The sequence below is a fragment of the Hippoglossus hippoglossus genome, chromosome 18 (genome assembly GCF_009819705.1).
Source record: "Hippoglossus hippoglossus isolate fHipHip1 chromosome 18, fHipHip1.pri, whole genome shotgun sequence".
NCBI classification, from domain to species: domain Eukaryota; kingdom Metazoa; phylum Chordata; class Actinopteri; order Pleuronectiformes; family Pleuronectidae; genus Hippoglossus; species Hippoglossus hippoglossus.
This window is the reverse complement of record NC_047168.1, coordinates 7,055,205-7,071,454: the sequence shown is the minus strand read 5'-3', so window position 1 is coordinate 7,071,454 and position 16,250 is coordinate 7,055,205.

The following is a 16,250-nucleotide window of genomic DNA, read 5'->3' as shown; positions in this document are numbered from 1 at the left end:
TTCACCTTTGACATCAGGCATTTCAGCTCATGTCCAAAAATGATGTTTGAGCATTCAGAAGTGACCCTTTCTCTTTTTCACTTTTCATTGCAGCCGCTACAACACTGGTACAGCCTTAAGATTAAATAAAAAAAAATCCTCTTTTATATTCGGTTTCCCATAATAACACCAATTTATATAAAAAGAAAAACGTTGACATAAGCATTCTGACCCTTGGCTATGATATATGAAATGTATCTCCATTGCCTCCCATTTCTATTGATGTTTCTGCACCTTGACTGGAATCAATGTGTGTTTAAAAAGCTACAGAAAGCGTTCTCCTTTATTGAAGGTTCGTATAAAAGTGGCCTCCATAATTAGAAAATGGAAGAAGGACGAGCTGGTATCTCGGTCAAACTGAGCAATAGGGAAAGAAGGGCCTTGGTAACTGAGCTGACCAAGAAAACAATTTGGCTGATCTCATAAAATGCTATCAGATTGGAGTCAATTCCCATCAATGAGAATATCAGTTATAGTCCAATTTCCCTTTTCCATGAAATGTCTTAAGTTTTACCTTCCTTTGTGAATACTGAATACTTTCTGAAAGCACTGTATGTTTACGTCTAAGTGGCAAAGCCCTTTGTAGAAATCAATAGAGCCCTGGGAGCAAAGTAGATATAGTATGAAATGTTATGGATCAGCAGATGCTTCTCAGCGTTTGTAGGGAAGTTGCACATTTTGGATTTTGGGTCTTTTTTGACAGACTTGTTGTAGCCTATTCCTTTTTCTAAAACACAATTTTCAGTGAGAGATGTAAAAAAGAAAAAAAAGTGATAGTAGCAGTTACTGTTAACTTCAAAAAGATTTGCTTATAGCTGTATTAAGCAGTTTCTGTCTGCATGGGAGGCAAAACACTCAGAAAGAAATTCTGTCATCAAGATCTTTATTGCTAAAGTGTTCACGATTTCACAGCTTACTCACTCATTCAGAAAATATCTTTCTGCACATTTGACAAATGTAATGAAAAGATCTAAAAGTAAGTCTGTAGACAGAGTGATTGGCTTGGTCTGCGCTTTTTTTTTTCACAAGCTGCTGATTACTCCATGTCTGCTCAGGTATGTCCGTGTTTGTGTGTGTGTGTGTGTTTGACATTTAGTGCTAGAAATGTCCGCTAATAATTCTATCTGCAGGGTTTCTTACGGCTCAGACATAGGCTCTGTGTGCCAGCCTGAAACAGAAAACAATGGGTCTACATGTGGCTGCATACAGCTCCAGTAGCATGTTAATTTTCAGTGGGTTCGACACCAGTGACCCTTTCATATTAAACTGAGCCATTTTCAATATTGTCAGCTACTGATGTGAGTTTTTGTTGAATGAGAGCTTTTGTCTCAGTGTGGGAGTAATCTGTGAAATATTCAAGCTTGGCACAGCAGACTGATACAGGGACGGCCCTGTGGATTTACTCAGTCGTGCTGCACGCTCACGCAAAGATGCACACACACACACACTCGCACTAATGACCTGTGCCCAACAGTTTTATTTGCTATGTCATGAGATTATCATAACGAGGGTGTTTAATTTACCATCCATCTGTATGTGTGCTGTTTCCAGTAAGTGAACATGTGAGCCTCAGACATGTAGGCATGTGTTTGTGTGTGTGCAGTTCAGAGCTAGGTACAAGCGAGAGGAATGGCATTCATTGACATTCAGGCCCTTGATTTATCTAACACAGGGAGGCAGGGATGAAAAAACTGATTTTTAACAGTGACCCAGATCAGACGGCTTTTTCACATTCATGATAATTATGGGTGCCAAGTGGTCGGCACCCCTAGGCAATGCATTACATACTACTATGCTGCATACTTATTATTATGGGTGCCTAGTGGTAGGTACCACTAGGTCAATGCTTCGCACCCTGCAATGCATTGCAATACATATTGTTATTCCCCATACGTATTATGGGTGCCTAGTGGTAGGCACCCCTAGGTCCTTTGTGTGTGTTCTGATCTGAGCTTCTGTGTTGTGCCACAGTGTCTCACAGCTATCAATGGAATTTTTAAAGCAGAATTGGTCACATGAGAAACCTATGGAACAAAACATTGTATGTATCTCGAATCCTTAATAAGGCAGATAATGGCTAACGAAGTTTGACATTTTTGTGGGACTTCAATCTAACTTTGACTGGCTGTGACTCCCATAATATAGGTCATATACAAAAAACTCATTATTTTAAAGATTTCCTTAAGACTTTCTTTTCTAGCTCCATATTTAACTTTAAAGTATACTATCCCCAATATAACTTATAAATTAAAATTTGTAATAAAATATTACACTTTGAGTTGCAAAAGTTAGTTTATAATGTCACCAAAGCTTCCAGAAAGTTTGGTGTTAGGTTTTGGAGTCATTGCTGGTATATCATTACTTATGTGAAGTGGCATCACATCACTAATTCCTCACAGTGTTGTTGAACAGAAGTTAGTGATTAGTACATTATCAGGCATCAATGCATGTGTATTAACAACCTTTAAAGCTTGAGTAATAAATCCAAAGTTATTCATCTTACTTCTCTTGTGGCTTTCATCTTTATCAGTTAACACACAGACATCATCTTAAACCCCAGATCCTTTTACTGTATTTCGACGGTCAAATGATAATTTCCAAGTGAAAAAGATCATCTTTATGTTCTACTGAGGTGTCAGCTGGTGACCTCTGATCTAGCCTCATTCGAAAGCTCTCGTTCAGAGTGGGTCTCTGTGAGCAGGATGCAGATGGAATTTTATTTCATTTCATTGGGATGCCATGCGTAGCAAGTTGTGCAAATAACCAAAGCTTTGCAGTTGGACTTAATTAATGTTATTGACATTCAATGGAGTGATAGCCTTCCTTATTTAAAATCCCTTTTACCTTGTACAAATCTCCCACTTTACCAGCACCAAAGCAGCCCCAGACCATCACATTACCTCCACCATGCTAGACAGATGGCGTCAGGCACTCTTCCAGCATCTTTTCACCTGTTCTGCGTCTCACAAATGTTCTTCTGTGTGATCCAAACACCTCAAACTTTGATTCGTCTGTCCATAACACTTTTTTCCAATCTTCCTCTGTCCAATGTCTGTGTTCTTTTGCCCATATCAATCTTTTCTTTTTATTGGCCAGTTTCAGATATGGCTTTTTCTTTGCCACTCTGCCTAGAAGGCCAGCATCCCGGAGTCGCCTCTTCACTGTAGACGTTGACACTGGCGTTTTGCGGGTACCATTTAAAGAAGCTGCCAGTTGAGGACCTGTGAGGCGTCTATTTCTCAAACTAGAGACTCTAATATACTTGTCTTCTTGCTGAGTTGTGCACCGGGGCCTCCCACTTCTCTTTCTACTCTGGTTAGAGCCCGTTTGTGCTGTTCTCTGAAGGGAGTAGTACACACCGTTGTAGGAAATTTTCAGTTTCTTCGCAATTTCTCGCATGGAATAGCCTTCATTTCTAAGAACAAGAATAGACTGGCGAGTTTCACATGAAAGTTCTCTTTTTCTGGCCATTTTGAGAGTATAATCGAACCCACAAATGTGATGCTCCAGATACTCAACTAGCTCAAAGGAAGGCCAGTTTTATAGCTTCTCTCACCAGCAAAACAGTTTTCAGCTGTGCTAACATAATTGCACAAGGGTTTTCAAGGGTTTTCTAATCATCCATTAGTCTTCTAAGGCGATTAGCAAACACAATGTACCATTAGAACACTGGAGTGATAGTTGCTGGAAATGGCTCTATACACCTATGTAGATATTTCATTTAAAACAGACGTTTCCACCTAGAATAGTCATTTACCACATTAACAATGTATAGAGTGTATTTCTGATTAATTTAATGTTATCTTCATTGAAAAAAACAGTGCTTTTCTTTGAAAAATAAGGAAATTTCTAAGTGACCCCAAACTTTTGAACGGTAGTGTGTGTGTATATATATATATATATATATATATATATATATATATATATATATATATATATATATATACACGATAGGAGCATCGGTGTGTGTTCCAACTGCGGTGTATTAATACCAAGTTATTTATAGTGTCTGTGTCTGCGCTGTAGGCATGTTGTAGCTGCTAATAGGAGCGAGTGTCAGGATTAGAAGTTTTACCTCCAGATGCTGCCCACCTTCATCACAAAGTCTGCAGATTCCCTAGATAACGTTATTAAGGTTCCCTCTTGGGATGTAGGTTAAATCTGATGTTGCATGTATGTGCTAGCACTTTTTGATTTGACATAAATCCTCTGTTTTGTCAGTCAACTCTTGTCACGTGATGAATCGTAATTCAATCTTTAGATGAAATGGTCATGATTTAGTCATAATAAAGGACAGAAAAATGTATATTTACTGTCCCGTGAAGGAAAAGTGTCATTTTCAGATCCTAATGGGCCAGGCAGACTGTCCTTTTAGATGAAATTCATACTAAGGATTGCCTCAATAGAGTAATAGTGGGTATTTTCATCTCAAGACGTTTATGACAGATAAGGCTGGAGCCACAAATGACATTTAATGTCGGACCATTATGGATCAATATCACTTTTCTGAAAATATATGTGATCTTTTTGTCTTCACAGAGGGTTGTTTCATTGAAATGTTACATGTCCTCTCTCTCTCTCTAATAGTGACGGTGCCTTCGTGGAGTTGTTTTGTGATGAAGTCTTGTAATTTACAGTTGCGTTGTTGTATCCACTTCAGCCTCACCTGCTTCCACTCAAGCTGCTGATTTCCCGAATGACTTCTGACAGCCCTCAGAGAACAGTTGTGAACTTCTTCCATCCAGCTGTGGATGAATAGTACAGTGATAGGTGAAGAGGTCCCCCCCCCCCCCCCCCAGTCGAAGTTAAAAGCTGTAGCACTCGTATCACAAACTGTCTTGTGGATGCTTTACATTTGGTGTGTTGAACATAAGCAAACGATGAGTGTAGAAAAGAAAAAGGCCTTGTACTGAAATTATGCGAAGCTGACACCACCACTGGAAAATATCATGATGTGGGGAATCATTGTAGCTGAACACTTGGACGTTTCTTGATATGCAGGAAAATAAAATATCTACACCAACCAAAGTGATATGAAAGCAGCAGTAGGGGGTCCAGCTCAGAGATGTAATCTAAACAGTGTTTCATGCAAAAAAGAAATGTCTTCTCCTCTTTAGAAACGCAGAGTGCTTTAGACATTCACGTTGAAAGCCTAACAAGCAAGGTTTTTCCAGCAGTGATGCATTATATCCATCATTTACTACGGAGTGTAACAAACTGCCCTGGTTTTTCTCAGCAGGTTAAACATCTGTTCGCTCAAACTAGACTCACAATAAAGTTGTTCACATTGTTGGTATCAGAAAAGTACACAAGTACAAAAACATTGCCTGTGTCTGAGATCAATTAAGTGCAAAATGTATGAAAAATGAGGAGTTACAGCAAAGCATGAACACAACTTTGTGCTAACAAAGCCACTACAGACAGTGGCACATTTTATACATAGTTGGGAAAGTTACTGTACAACTGTTTGCTCACTGCAGACGAAAATGCAGAATGAATTAACAAAGGTGTGACTTTTTTTGGCAGAGCCAGAGTAAAAATAGCCATTTGATTACAGCTGATGTGCCACCTCTCAACCAGGAAATGTTGTTCTAATACATGTGCTAATGAGGTGACACCTGCATTGTGTTGGTTTGTTGTGTTAATGTACAAATTGAGCATTCACAATCGACACAGGAGTCACGTTTGTTTGGGGTAACTGATAATTTAGTGCTCTCGTCAATTGAGTTTCAGTGGAATCTCCGCAATTATTATATGTGGTGAGTGTTGCGGAAAAAAACGAATCCCCAATCTGTGAAGGCTTAATGAACGTCACCGTTTCAGATGCATTATCAGATTGAACCATTAACCATTTCAGTCAGACGTTAAGGTTTTAACCATTTATTGTATTTATTACAAATGGATTTAATTATGGTTGCATTTGCTCTTGCAATACTATGTAACAAATCGTGTAATTTAAGATTTTCATATACAGGGAGGAAACTAGATTAGTGAAAAGAGGCAGTGGAGATGTGTTATGTATGTACATAGAATTAGCACCAAATCTATGAACTCATATATAACATAGACTGTATATAAATTGACACGTCTCCATTTCCTCCCACTTTCCAGAAACAAAGTCAAATGATCCTGGGTACGGACGCTGCCAACTTGTGCCGAAGACGTCATTTGGAGTCTGCACTGTACCTATTCGGGGATGGAGCCACCGTAGCAAGGTCCGGCTGATACATGTAAGTCAGTCTCAGCTTTCAATCATGACATCTCACCCTGTTTTAATAGCATCAAATTACAAATTAAAACCAAATCAGTGTGATATTATCTACCTTAAATGACAGACCACACCTTTTGAGAACATTTTATTTGACTTGTACTTCTTAGTTTGGTCCATGTCCCATCCACTAACATGTAGGAGTCGATCAAGGCAGTTTGACACTTTTGGGGAGCGTCCGTCAAAAAAGTCATTGACTGTGTTTTTGACTGTGAGACGGTGGCGCAGTGTTTTGTGGCTTGACGTCAGTCTGATCTTGTAGAGCTGTGATTGTAGAGGCTGATATTTGCCACAGGTGGAGCTGACTGGCTGCGAGCACAAGTGTGACTTTTCCATGTTGAGCCTGGATTAAGAACTGTGACTCAAAGCTTACGTGCATCACTCATTTGAATGCGTATAAAACCGGACATCTGTGCTTGGGCAACTTCATGTACGCAAGTCACTGTATCAACCCTGCACATATTCCTGTTTTCCTCTCCCAGACAGAAGGCTCATAGATGTGTTTGTGAGCGAGAGATAAGATGAGAGTTAAAAAGAGTCCGCTCGGACCGTTCTGCCGCGGTGGAATGTTTTCAACCTCTCAAGGTGAAGGATGTATAGGTGCAGATAAAGACATCTGATGATTGGCACAGTGTCTCTGACGCACGTGAACAGAAATAAAAAGTGATTTGGCTCTCCTTCTGTGATCCTCTCCCTCTCTTTGCTCTCTGATTCCTTAATTCCTGTCTTGGCTCTGTGTCTCACTTTAAGCCGCTCTGCTCTTTCTCTGTTAGCTCACTCCGCCTGTGTCGCATTGAATCCTCCCCGTCTGCCTCTGTTTCTGCTCTTCAGCCTCCCTGTTATATTCTGCTGCACTGCTTTGATTCGAGCTGAAGCGCTTTAAGCCTGCAGTGGCAGAGAGGGGTCACACATTCAGACACGCACATGCACACACTCACACTTTAACTCGCACTTAAAAGCCTCTGTGTGTTTAAAAACAAGGAACAAAGTGCATCATGCAGGTGTGTGTTCTTCCTGACACTGTTCTTCCTGTTCTGTGCAGCAGTTTTCATACTTAATGAGACGTACCATCGCATGCAGTATTAACTAGAACTGGAGTCCTCTATTTAACTGGTTGAGTTGCTCTAACCAATCTTTGGTGTTACACTCGCGCTACATCAATAGCCTCCCAGGTAGCAGTGTCATGATATACCAGTATTGACGATGAGCATAATTAGAGGTGACATGGTAGCTGGTGTTACATGTTGTTCAGGCACACACCGATTACACAACTTGCCCATTGGCCACATAGTTTCTTTTTCTATAGACATAGTCTTGGTTCAGTTTCGCATATGAGGAGTTTTGCCCACATTTATCAAGTTTCTTTTTTTATCAAGTCATTTCTTTTATGCCTGGATGCACCATCTATCTTGTTCCCAGTCCACCATTATAGGTATTAGGATAGCCCAAATAATAATTATGTCCTGAGCAAGACTCCTTCCTCTCTTCTATTGACTGTCTATTTGTTTGTGATTATGGCAGAAAGTTGTATTTACAACCATAAGAAACTAATATTTCTTCTCTGTCTATCCTCGGTTTTGCATAGTTTCTGTATCAGTGGGGCAGCCACATACATGGGGCAGTAAGAGTGGTTGGTGTGTGTGTGTGTGTGTGTGTGTGTGTGTGTGTGTGTGTGTGTGTGTGTGTGTGTGTGTGTGTGTGTGTGTGTGTGTGTGTGTGTGTGTGTGTGTGTGTGTGTGTGTGTCATTGCCACAAATCTTAGTTATATGCAGGAGATGCAGACCTGCAACTGTAGAGGCAGAAGTGAAATTTAATATTTATTTTGTACTAGTACTTATGAATAATGATAATATATATAATACATTCTGATTCGTATTATTTTAACTTTCTATAGATACCATGGAGAATTATGATCACAATAATTGTGTATTTAAAATATATTGTCATAGCCCCTACTTCCAGCTGGTGCGTTTTGTTAAGATGCCCGAAGTCGAGTGTAAACGATGGAAACAACAGTTATGCATATCACGGCTCAGCAACCGTTATGACCCATCATCTCAAAACAGGAAGCAAAATCTGCTGCGGTATGATGCTCCGTCATCTTTCATGCTGAATCATTGAGGCTTTGAGTTTGAACATATTTTAAAATGATTTCATATTCTACAAATACTCGTTTTTTTATTGTCTATTGACGATTTGGCCATGATTTTGGACAACAACACCCTGTCGCCGTATACTATGCCAGTGGGTGTATTGTGTACTTGTACATGTGTGTGTACTGACTGAAGTATCCCATCAGCAACAGTGTCACTAGTTGTAGCATCAAAGGGTCTTGACAGAGATCGACTCTGGAGGGGTGATAGGAAATGATCCGTGTCATGGTTAGCTACTGGCCGTCATTTGATGCCTTCATTAGAAACAGAATCTGTCAGTGTGGTCAGCACGAAGCATTGATCTGTTCGGCTAATTGATGTGTGAAACCGCGTGTTAACTCATCACTCGAAGGTTGCCCGTGACTTAGTGATGCTGCTGTTCTGCTAATAGTGTCCAGAGGAGGAGAGCACAGGCAGCGTCTTCTCATTTAACCGTGGTCATGACTGGAGCATACACTGCCTCCTCCCAAATGTTTGCTGGTATACACGCACCTTCCGTGATGATCTCGTAACTTTGAGTTATGAGACCATCACATCAAGAAATTGAGTGGAGCCGAATGTTGGCATTACACAGGATGTGCAGTCGGGGACGTTTGTGTGTAGACATGCAGGGTGGGAGCTGTTGCTGCCCTGCAAGCTCCTGTCTGCTGCCTCTCAGACAGGTGGAAAATTGTCCCCACAAGCAGTCTTCGAACAGGGAGTAATGGAAAACGAATGGAGATGGCAGAGGAGGGCTCAAAACCCCTCATTTAAATGTGATGTTTGCTTGAGGTTGTGCTGATGTTTAATTGAGTGTTTTTGACATCGTAGGGTTTTCATTTAATTCCTACTTTTACACCGTGATTATCGGGTTTCACCGCTGCTTTTTTTTAACATCTGTCTCTTATATTGGCTTAGGGATTTCAACTATTAGAATTAACTCAGTTTGAAATCTAATGCATAGCAATATGGCAGTTTTTATGGCATTTTGCTGATTGACAGGACACTTTGAGGATGAACCCTCGATCCCGTCTGACTGAGACTCTATGTAGGCCGTCCTCCTCGTCTATTACATCTTTATTCCTGCAGCAGGATTACAGCAAAGAAAGCAAAGTAACTGTATATAGAAACAAATTGGCTTATGTATTATTTTACATTAAATTAGGGCTGAAAACATTGGTGCTACAGTGGACAAAACCAAATCTGCAACTATTTCAATAATTTGAAACACTTCTAAGGGTAGACATTCCCGAGTTCCAGTTTTCAAACTGATAGAATTAGCTGTTTTCTTTTTTATGTGACAGTTCTGAAAAACATGAACTTGGGCTGAGGGAATTTTTGAGTGGCATTTTTTTTATAAAAGTCGATTGATGAAGAAAAAAAGAATTTAGCAGCGCCAAATTAAATGCCTTTTGTTAAAGCACTTTAAAAAAAACGTTTTATGGCTTTAGCAAACAGCAGTGGACTATTTTCTATTCTCATTATATACAGATAATTTGACTAGAATTTGAAAGGCCATTATTACCATAAGCTGCTTTCAGAAATGCACTGAATTCCGGAGATCTTGTGCAGTTTCTCCAGAGGATTTGTATGTGTGAACACAAATGTCGAAGTGAGAGCCTCTTGAGCTTCTGAGGACTCTCTCTCTCTGCCTGGCCCCCTAGTATAAAGTCTGCAGAAAGTCCACAGAAGTCGAACACAGCAGGAGATTTAAACAAATATCCTGGGGGGAAAGGGCGGCGTCATACACGTAGAGGACAATGATTAACATGTCAGGAAAGAAAGAAAGAAAGAGCAGACGCCAGTGTCAATGTGCTGTAAAGCCGAATTAATAAGTTATGGAGGATTTGATGTTGTTGTGATTGTATCTATGCAGAGAAACCATAGTGATAGCAGTGATTACACCTTATCATGGAGCTTCTGGGTGAGGGGCTTGACATTTTTGACTCTAAGCAGATGATCAATCACAATAGACTGGGCCAACTGACCAATCAGAGAACAGGTTCATTGAGACTGCAGCAGTGTCCTATGAGACACATGTGAACAGGTGATGGGCACTGAAACATTTACAATGTATGCAACAAGTTCAGGATTCATAATGTGCGAGAAATATTAAATTAAAGTGCTAAGCACCCAATTATAAGATAGTTTAGCCTCATTTTCAAAACCAATTCCAGTTTCTGTTGCTTCAAGAATTTCAAAAGTGTCACTTACTTTGAAGTTGTGTCCCGTTCATCAAACGATGTTGTTAATTAGACATTTGTAACGGTCCAATTTTATTTCAATTTGACTTTATATCTCCATTGCCATGGCAACAGACTAATCTGTTATTGTAGATTAGTAGGCCTTCCATTAATGTGATCAGTATTACTGAACACATTTTCATCTACAACACAAACTATTTCTTTGGCCACAAGGCTGCCACCAGAGGCCTCATTATGAGAGAAGTTGGTCTTTGTTGTGAGTGTGGATCTAATGCACACCAATCATTGGTAGTCTGCATCCTGCACAGGGAGAACGAAGAAACCATTCATGTGTGCTTGAATAAAGTAGTAGAGCTTTTATTCAAAATCTCTGCATGGGCTCTTCAATAAGATGCAGCAGGACTATATTTCATAAAACTGTTGAGTAGAGACACTTGTTAGATTGTCAGTATAGCAAACTGTGCGACATCTGCTGTCTTTGTGTGAAGTATTCTGACTAAAAGCAAAAAGTGTGGTGTGTCAAATAGTTTGAACAGTGAGAGTTTATTTAAAATCATGTTTGAGGGTTTTATTTTAATCATAGTATATTATGACTTTTTAATGTGGTTTAGGAAGCCTTACTATGCTATGACCTTTTGGGATATTCACCATCTTGTCCTATATTCTCAAATTACATTTTTATCAGAATTTGGACTTCATACTATGACTTTTTTTAATAAAAAAAAGGTCATAGTATAGCAGGGGAGAGAGAAGTTAGGCGTGTGTAGAAGCGGCCCCCTAGAGGGTTTGTTTCACCTTCTCAAACACCAGCTGACACTGCTCCGTCCACTGGACCGGATCTGAGGCACCTTTTACGGGTGAGGTCCGTCAGGGGGCTGGTCAATCGCTGCGGTCTTGTCTACCTGCGGCCACGCCTGCCTGCCGCCCAAGTGGTACCCCAGATACCGTACCTCCCTCCGTCCAACTGCACACTTCTTTGGATTGGCCGTGAGCCCAGCCTCTCAGGGACTCGAGCACCGCTGCCACACGCCGCAAATGCTACGCCCAGTTGTCGCTATGGATGATAACATCATCCAAGTAGGCGGAAGCAAAGGCAGCGTGAGGACGCTGCACCCGGTCCATGAGACGTTGGAAGGTGGGGCCCCGGACAACCCAAATGGGAGATTCGCAAATTGGTACAAACCGTACGGAGCAGAGAAAGACATCTTTTCCTTGGACTCTGGAGACAAGGGCTACTGCCAGTAGTCCTTTGTCAAATCCAGTGTCGGGAAAAAACGAGCGGTGCCTAGCCGATCCAGGAGTTCAACGACCCGGGGCATTAGGTATGCATCAAAAACGTGACACATTATTCACCTTGAGATAATCCACACAGAACCGAATAGACCCATTCTTATTCAGCACAAGAACTATGGGGCTAATCCAGGCACTGTGGGATTCTTCTATTACCCCCATGTCTAGCATGGCTTCCAATTCCTTCTGAACCACCTTTCTTTTGCGTTCAGGTAACCGATAGGGCCGTGACAGCGCTGTCACGCCCGGGCGAGTTTCGACATGGTGCTGTATGAGGTTAGTGTGGCCTGGCAGAGGGGAGAACACAACCTCAAAGCGCTGCTGCAACATGGCAGCATCCGCTCCCTGGGACGGTGAGAGATGGTTGTCCACAAGGAGTGAGGTGCCTCAGGTCCTAACTCATCTCTCTCCAATACCGAGCTCACTAGAGAGACAGGTACCGCCTCTCTCCATGCTTTGAGGAGGTTAAGGTGGTAAATTTGTGTTGCCCCGCCCCTGTCACAACCTCAGTCTACCTCGCCTACTCGTCGTGTGACCACAAAGGGACCTTGCCACTTGGTGAGAAGTTTCGAGCTGGAAGAAGGGAGTAATAGAAGCACTTTATCTCCTGGTGCAAATTGTCTAGTTCCTCTGTTGTACAGGCGTTGTTGACGTTCCTGGGCCTGGAGCAAATTCTCACGTAACAACTGACCCAGTGTGTGAAGCTTTGCTCTCAGGTCTAAGGACGTATTGAACCTCATTTTTACTTGGGCTCAGCCCATCCTCCCAGTTTTCTTTATGCAGGTCCAACAAGGGACCTTGAACTGCTGTTTGGTTTCCTGCCAAACAGCAGTTCAAAGGGAAAATACCGTGGAGGCCTGGGGAACCTCCCGCATTGCAAACAACAGAGGGTCTAGCCACTTATCCCAATTACGGTCGTCCTCGTGTACAAACTTACGAATCATGGATTTCAAAGTCTTATTCAGACGCTCTACCAAGCCATCGGTCTGAGGGTGGTACACACTGGTCCGAATCAACTTGATGCCCAGTAACCCGTAAAGTTCCCTGAGTCTACGTGACAAACGAGGTGCCCTGGTCAGTTAGGATCTCTTTCGGGATCCCAACTGGGGAGGTGACCTGAAACGGTGCCTGTGCTTCACTTTTAGCTGATATCGTGCGCAGCAGCACTGCTTTGGGATATCGCGTTGCGTAGTCCACCAACACTAACACAACGCGATATCCACGTGTGCTCCGGTGAAATGGCCCGCTGAGGTCCATGCCAATACGTTCAAATGGAACCTCAATAAGTGGTAGTGGGGGCAATGGCTGGTTGGTTCACCAACTGGCCTTTCAGGACAAGATGAACATCTCCCCGAATGCCCGGCCAATAGAATCGGGCCATTATCCGGTTAAGGTTTTTGTTGTACCCCATGTGACCGGCCATCGGGTTGAAGTGAGATACTGTAAGAATTTCTAAGTTTGAAGTTTAACATAGTAAAGTCAACAAAGTAAGTAGACATTAGTAAAGGTCACTTTTTCGTCAAAGAAAGGTGATCAATTACCTTTTACAGTGTACTCAGCTCCCCCAGTCTATACATGAGCTTAATCTCTCAGGCCACCAGAAAGGAAGAGTGTAAGTGGCAGCTGATCGATAATGGCAGCTGAGCAGAAGACTTGACTGATTAAATGTTGTTAATCAGCACTTAATCAGATCTATAGGAGCTGTTGAAAAGACACATGCAGCCACACAGGAATTAAGGTTTGATAGACAATAAAATTATCGAAATTACACGAAGACAGTCTGGCCCCATCAAACCTGCCATTCAAAAAACATCAACTTCTCTCATGTCAATTATTTTCCTCGTCTTTATATGTCTATATTTCCAAGTCATTATGCTCTCATTTGCTAAATTTCACTCCTTCCCATCAGTGATCTGCTCCATCTGAACAAAATGTTATAGTTTAGATGTTAAAGCGAAATGTAATAGGCTCAGAGATTGGTTTTTGGGGCGTGTCTGTGTGATGTCACCAGTCGTCAGGGATGATTGGCAGCCCGAAGAGTGATTTTCCTGGAGAACTGGAGCTGTATAAACGTTGTGTTCACTCAGTTGTTACATTTAATTTTACTGCCACCTTTTGTACAACTGTGTAACATCATGTCATTTACTCTTCACCTAAAAGATGCAGTCTAAATTACTTGCATTGATCACAGGGCTTTTGATTTGTAAGAAAAGTCTGCTCACTTGAATTTATTGTTGAAATGAAATTACTAGCAGGACACATGATTCTGAAAGAGCTGCAGTGGGATTGCATGATATTTAGAGCAGGACTTGACCGACAGGATTATTGGAGGTTGTGATGAGGATATGTGTTTTAACCATTAATCAAAGCTTTACTCCACTTGGGCCTCTCTTGTTCCTGCAGCACTCAGGGTTTGTCTCTTGCCTGCTGTGTGAATACACAACACACACTACAGAAGTTGTGCCAGTGAACATCGACAACTGGACTTTGTGTTTCTTGGATGTTTCACCTCTTGTCCAAAAGGCTTCTTCAGTTCCAACTCGTTGGAGGTTTCAACAATGCGGCTGTGGGTTGAGTCGTTATGTTTAACATGCAGGCTGTTGACACCTTTAACCACTCGTAGACCCACCCTGCTGTTGTGAGTCATCAGGGTCCCATGAATTGAGGTGTTGCTGGATGTTGGGTAATGTGGGCTGCGTTCAACGACCTGCCTGTTTAACATAACGACTCAACAGAGGTGAAACATCTTTAAGAGGCACAAGCAAGTCCAGTTTCCTTTGTACACATGTACAACTGCTATAGATACAAAACACACACACAACACAAGCGGATTCAGTCAGTTAACTTTATTTGTAAGTACAGACAGAACAACTGTTGCTTTCATTTAATAGTATTAGTTTCCCTTTTTTGTGCTCTCCTCTCCTTGAACAACTTTTACCACATAAATGTAAACTACATCAGTAAATTAAATTGATGAAATTCAAATGAAGATTTCAAACTATGATTTAGAAACAAAAGAATTTGACAGAAATTCAACATTGAGTAAATAAACAGTTTGGTTGCGTTCTTAAAAACACAAATGAAAGAAATTTTCATTCTCTACATGACAGTTAACCTCTAGATGAGCTCCAGAAACATCCCCCGCTCTGACAATTAACTTTCCATCTACTTTTTCTAATCCCCCAGACACTAAATTGTAGTACATTGTCATAAGCACAGTTATTGGAATTGCGGCTGGCTAAGACATAGAGAAACACTGCAGTACAGTTTACATTATTGCATGAGTTGATACCAACATCTTACATGTGCAAATTTACACAGTGGATGGGAGGGAGATGGAGAGGAAAAGCAGATAAATGAGATGAGCTAAAAACAAAAAGGAGAGCAGGAAGGACCAGTACATTAAACCTCTCATTCATACACTCGCACCGCTTTCAAAAGACCCACACCGAATGTTGCAGCCAGGAGGGACAGCGAGGCATAGCGGCCGGCTGGGAGAGCGAGGAGACATGCCAGTGTTCTAATTAAGTGTGGCGTCGCTGCTCGGTATCGATGCATAGTTCAAAAGGGGACACATTCTCAGAGGTAATGGTGCAAAAAAAAATCAGGAAGCGATCCAGTCGAGAACAAACCGATTCAAGTTCAATTGTGTGTCTCGATCAATGTGGCCTGTCCCAGTCGCACAGGCGTTCTGGAAAAAGAAAGCTGTTGTCTGTTCTGGGTTGTCTACGTTCTCTGGTCACAGAACATTCAGTTTGACTGGCAGGGAGTTGAAACGTGACGTTAGCGGAGTCTGATCTTCTGAGTTTAATTTTAGTATTTAACAACCTCATCTGACAACAGAACAGGGCCGCCGCTGCATTGCTGTTAAATAGTGTTACTATGGAGATGTAGTGGTAGGTTTTGATCCAGGCAGCACTCAAGGGCGAGGAGTGTTGGTGTGAATGTTTTGCATCAGTGCGTGTGTCTGAATATTTCAGCTACGATGGTGCAACGTTACAGGGACCCGTCAGTTTTGTCTGGAAATTTGCTTCAACACAGACTCATTTATGCAAACACGCATGAGAAATATAAAGCCGGGAGCTTCTACTGGGCGTCTCGAGAGTCTCTTATTAGTCCGGCTAATTTCACATCATTTGACAGAATTAATCAGCAGAGGCTCAGAAAATACCACCACATGCCTCCATTACACCAGCATGTAATCCCATTTACACCTGCATCAAAATCCCCACACAGACAGAAGACCATTCCCCATGATCTCTGCCTGGTGCTGAGGAGAGAGAGCGGAACGACTCCTCTCACAACTTTTCCAACATC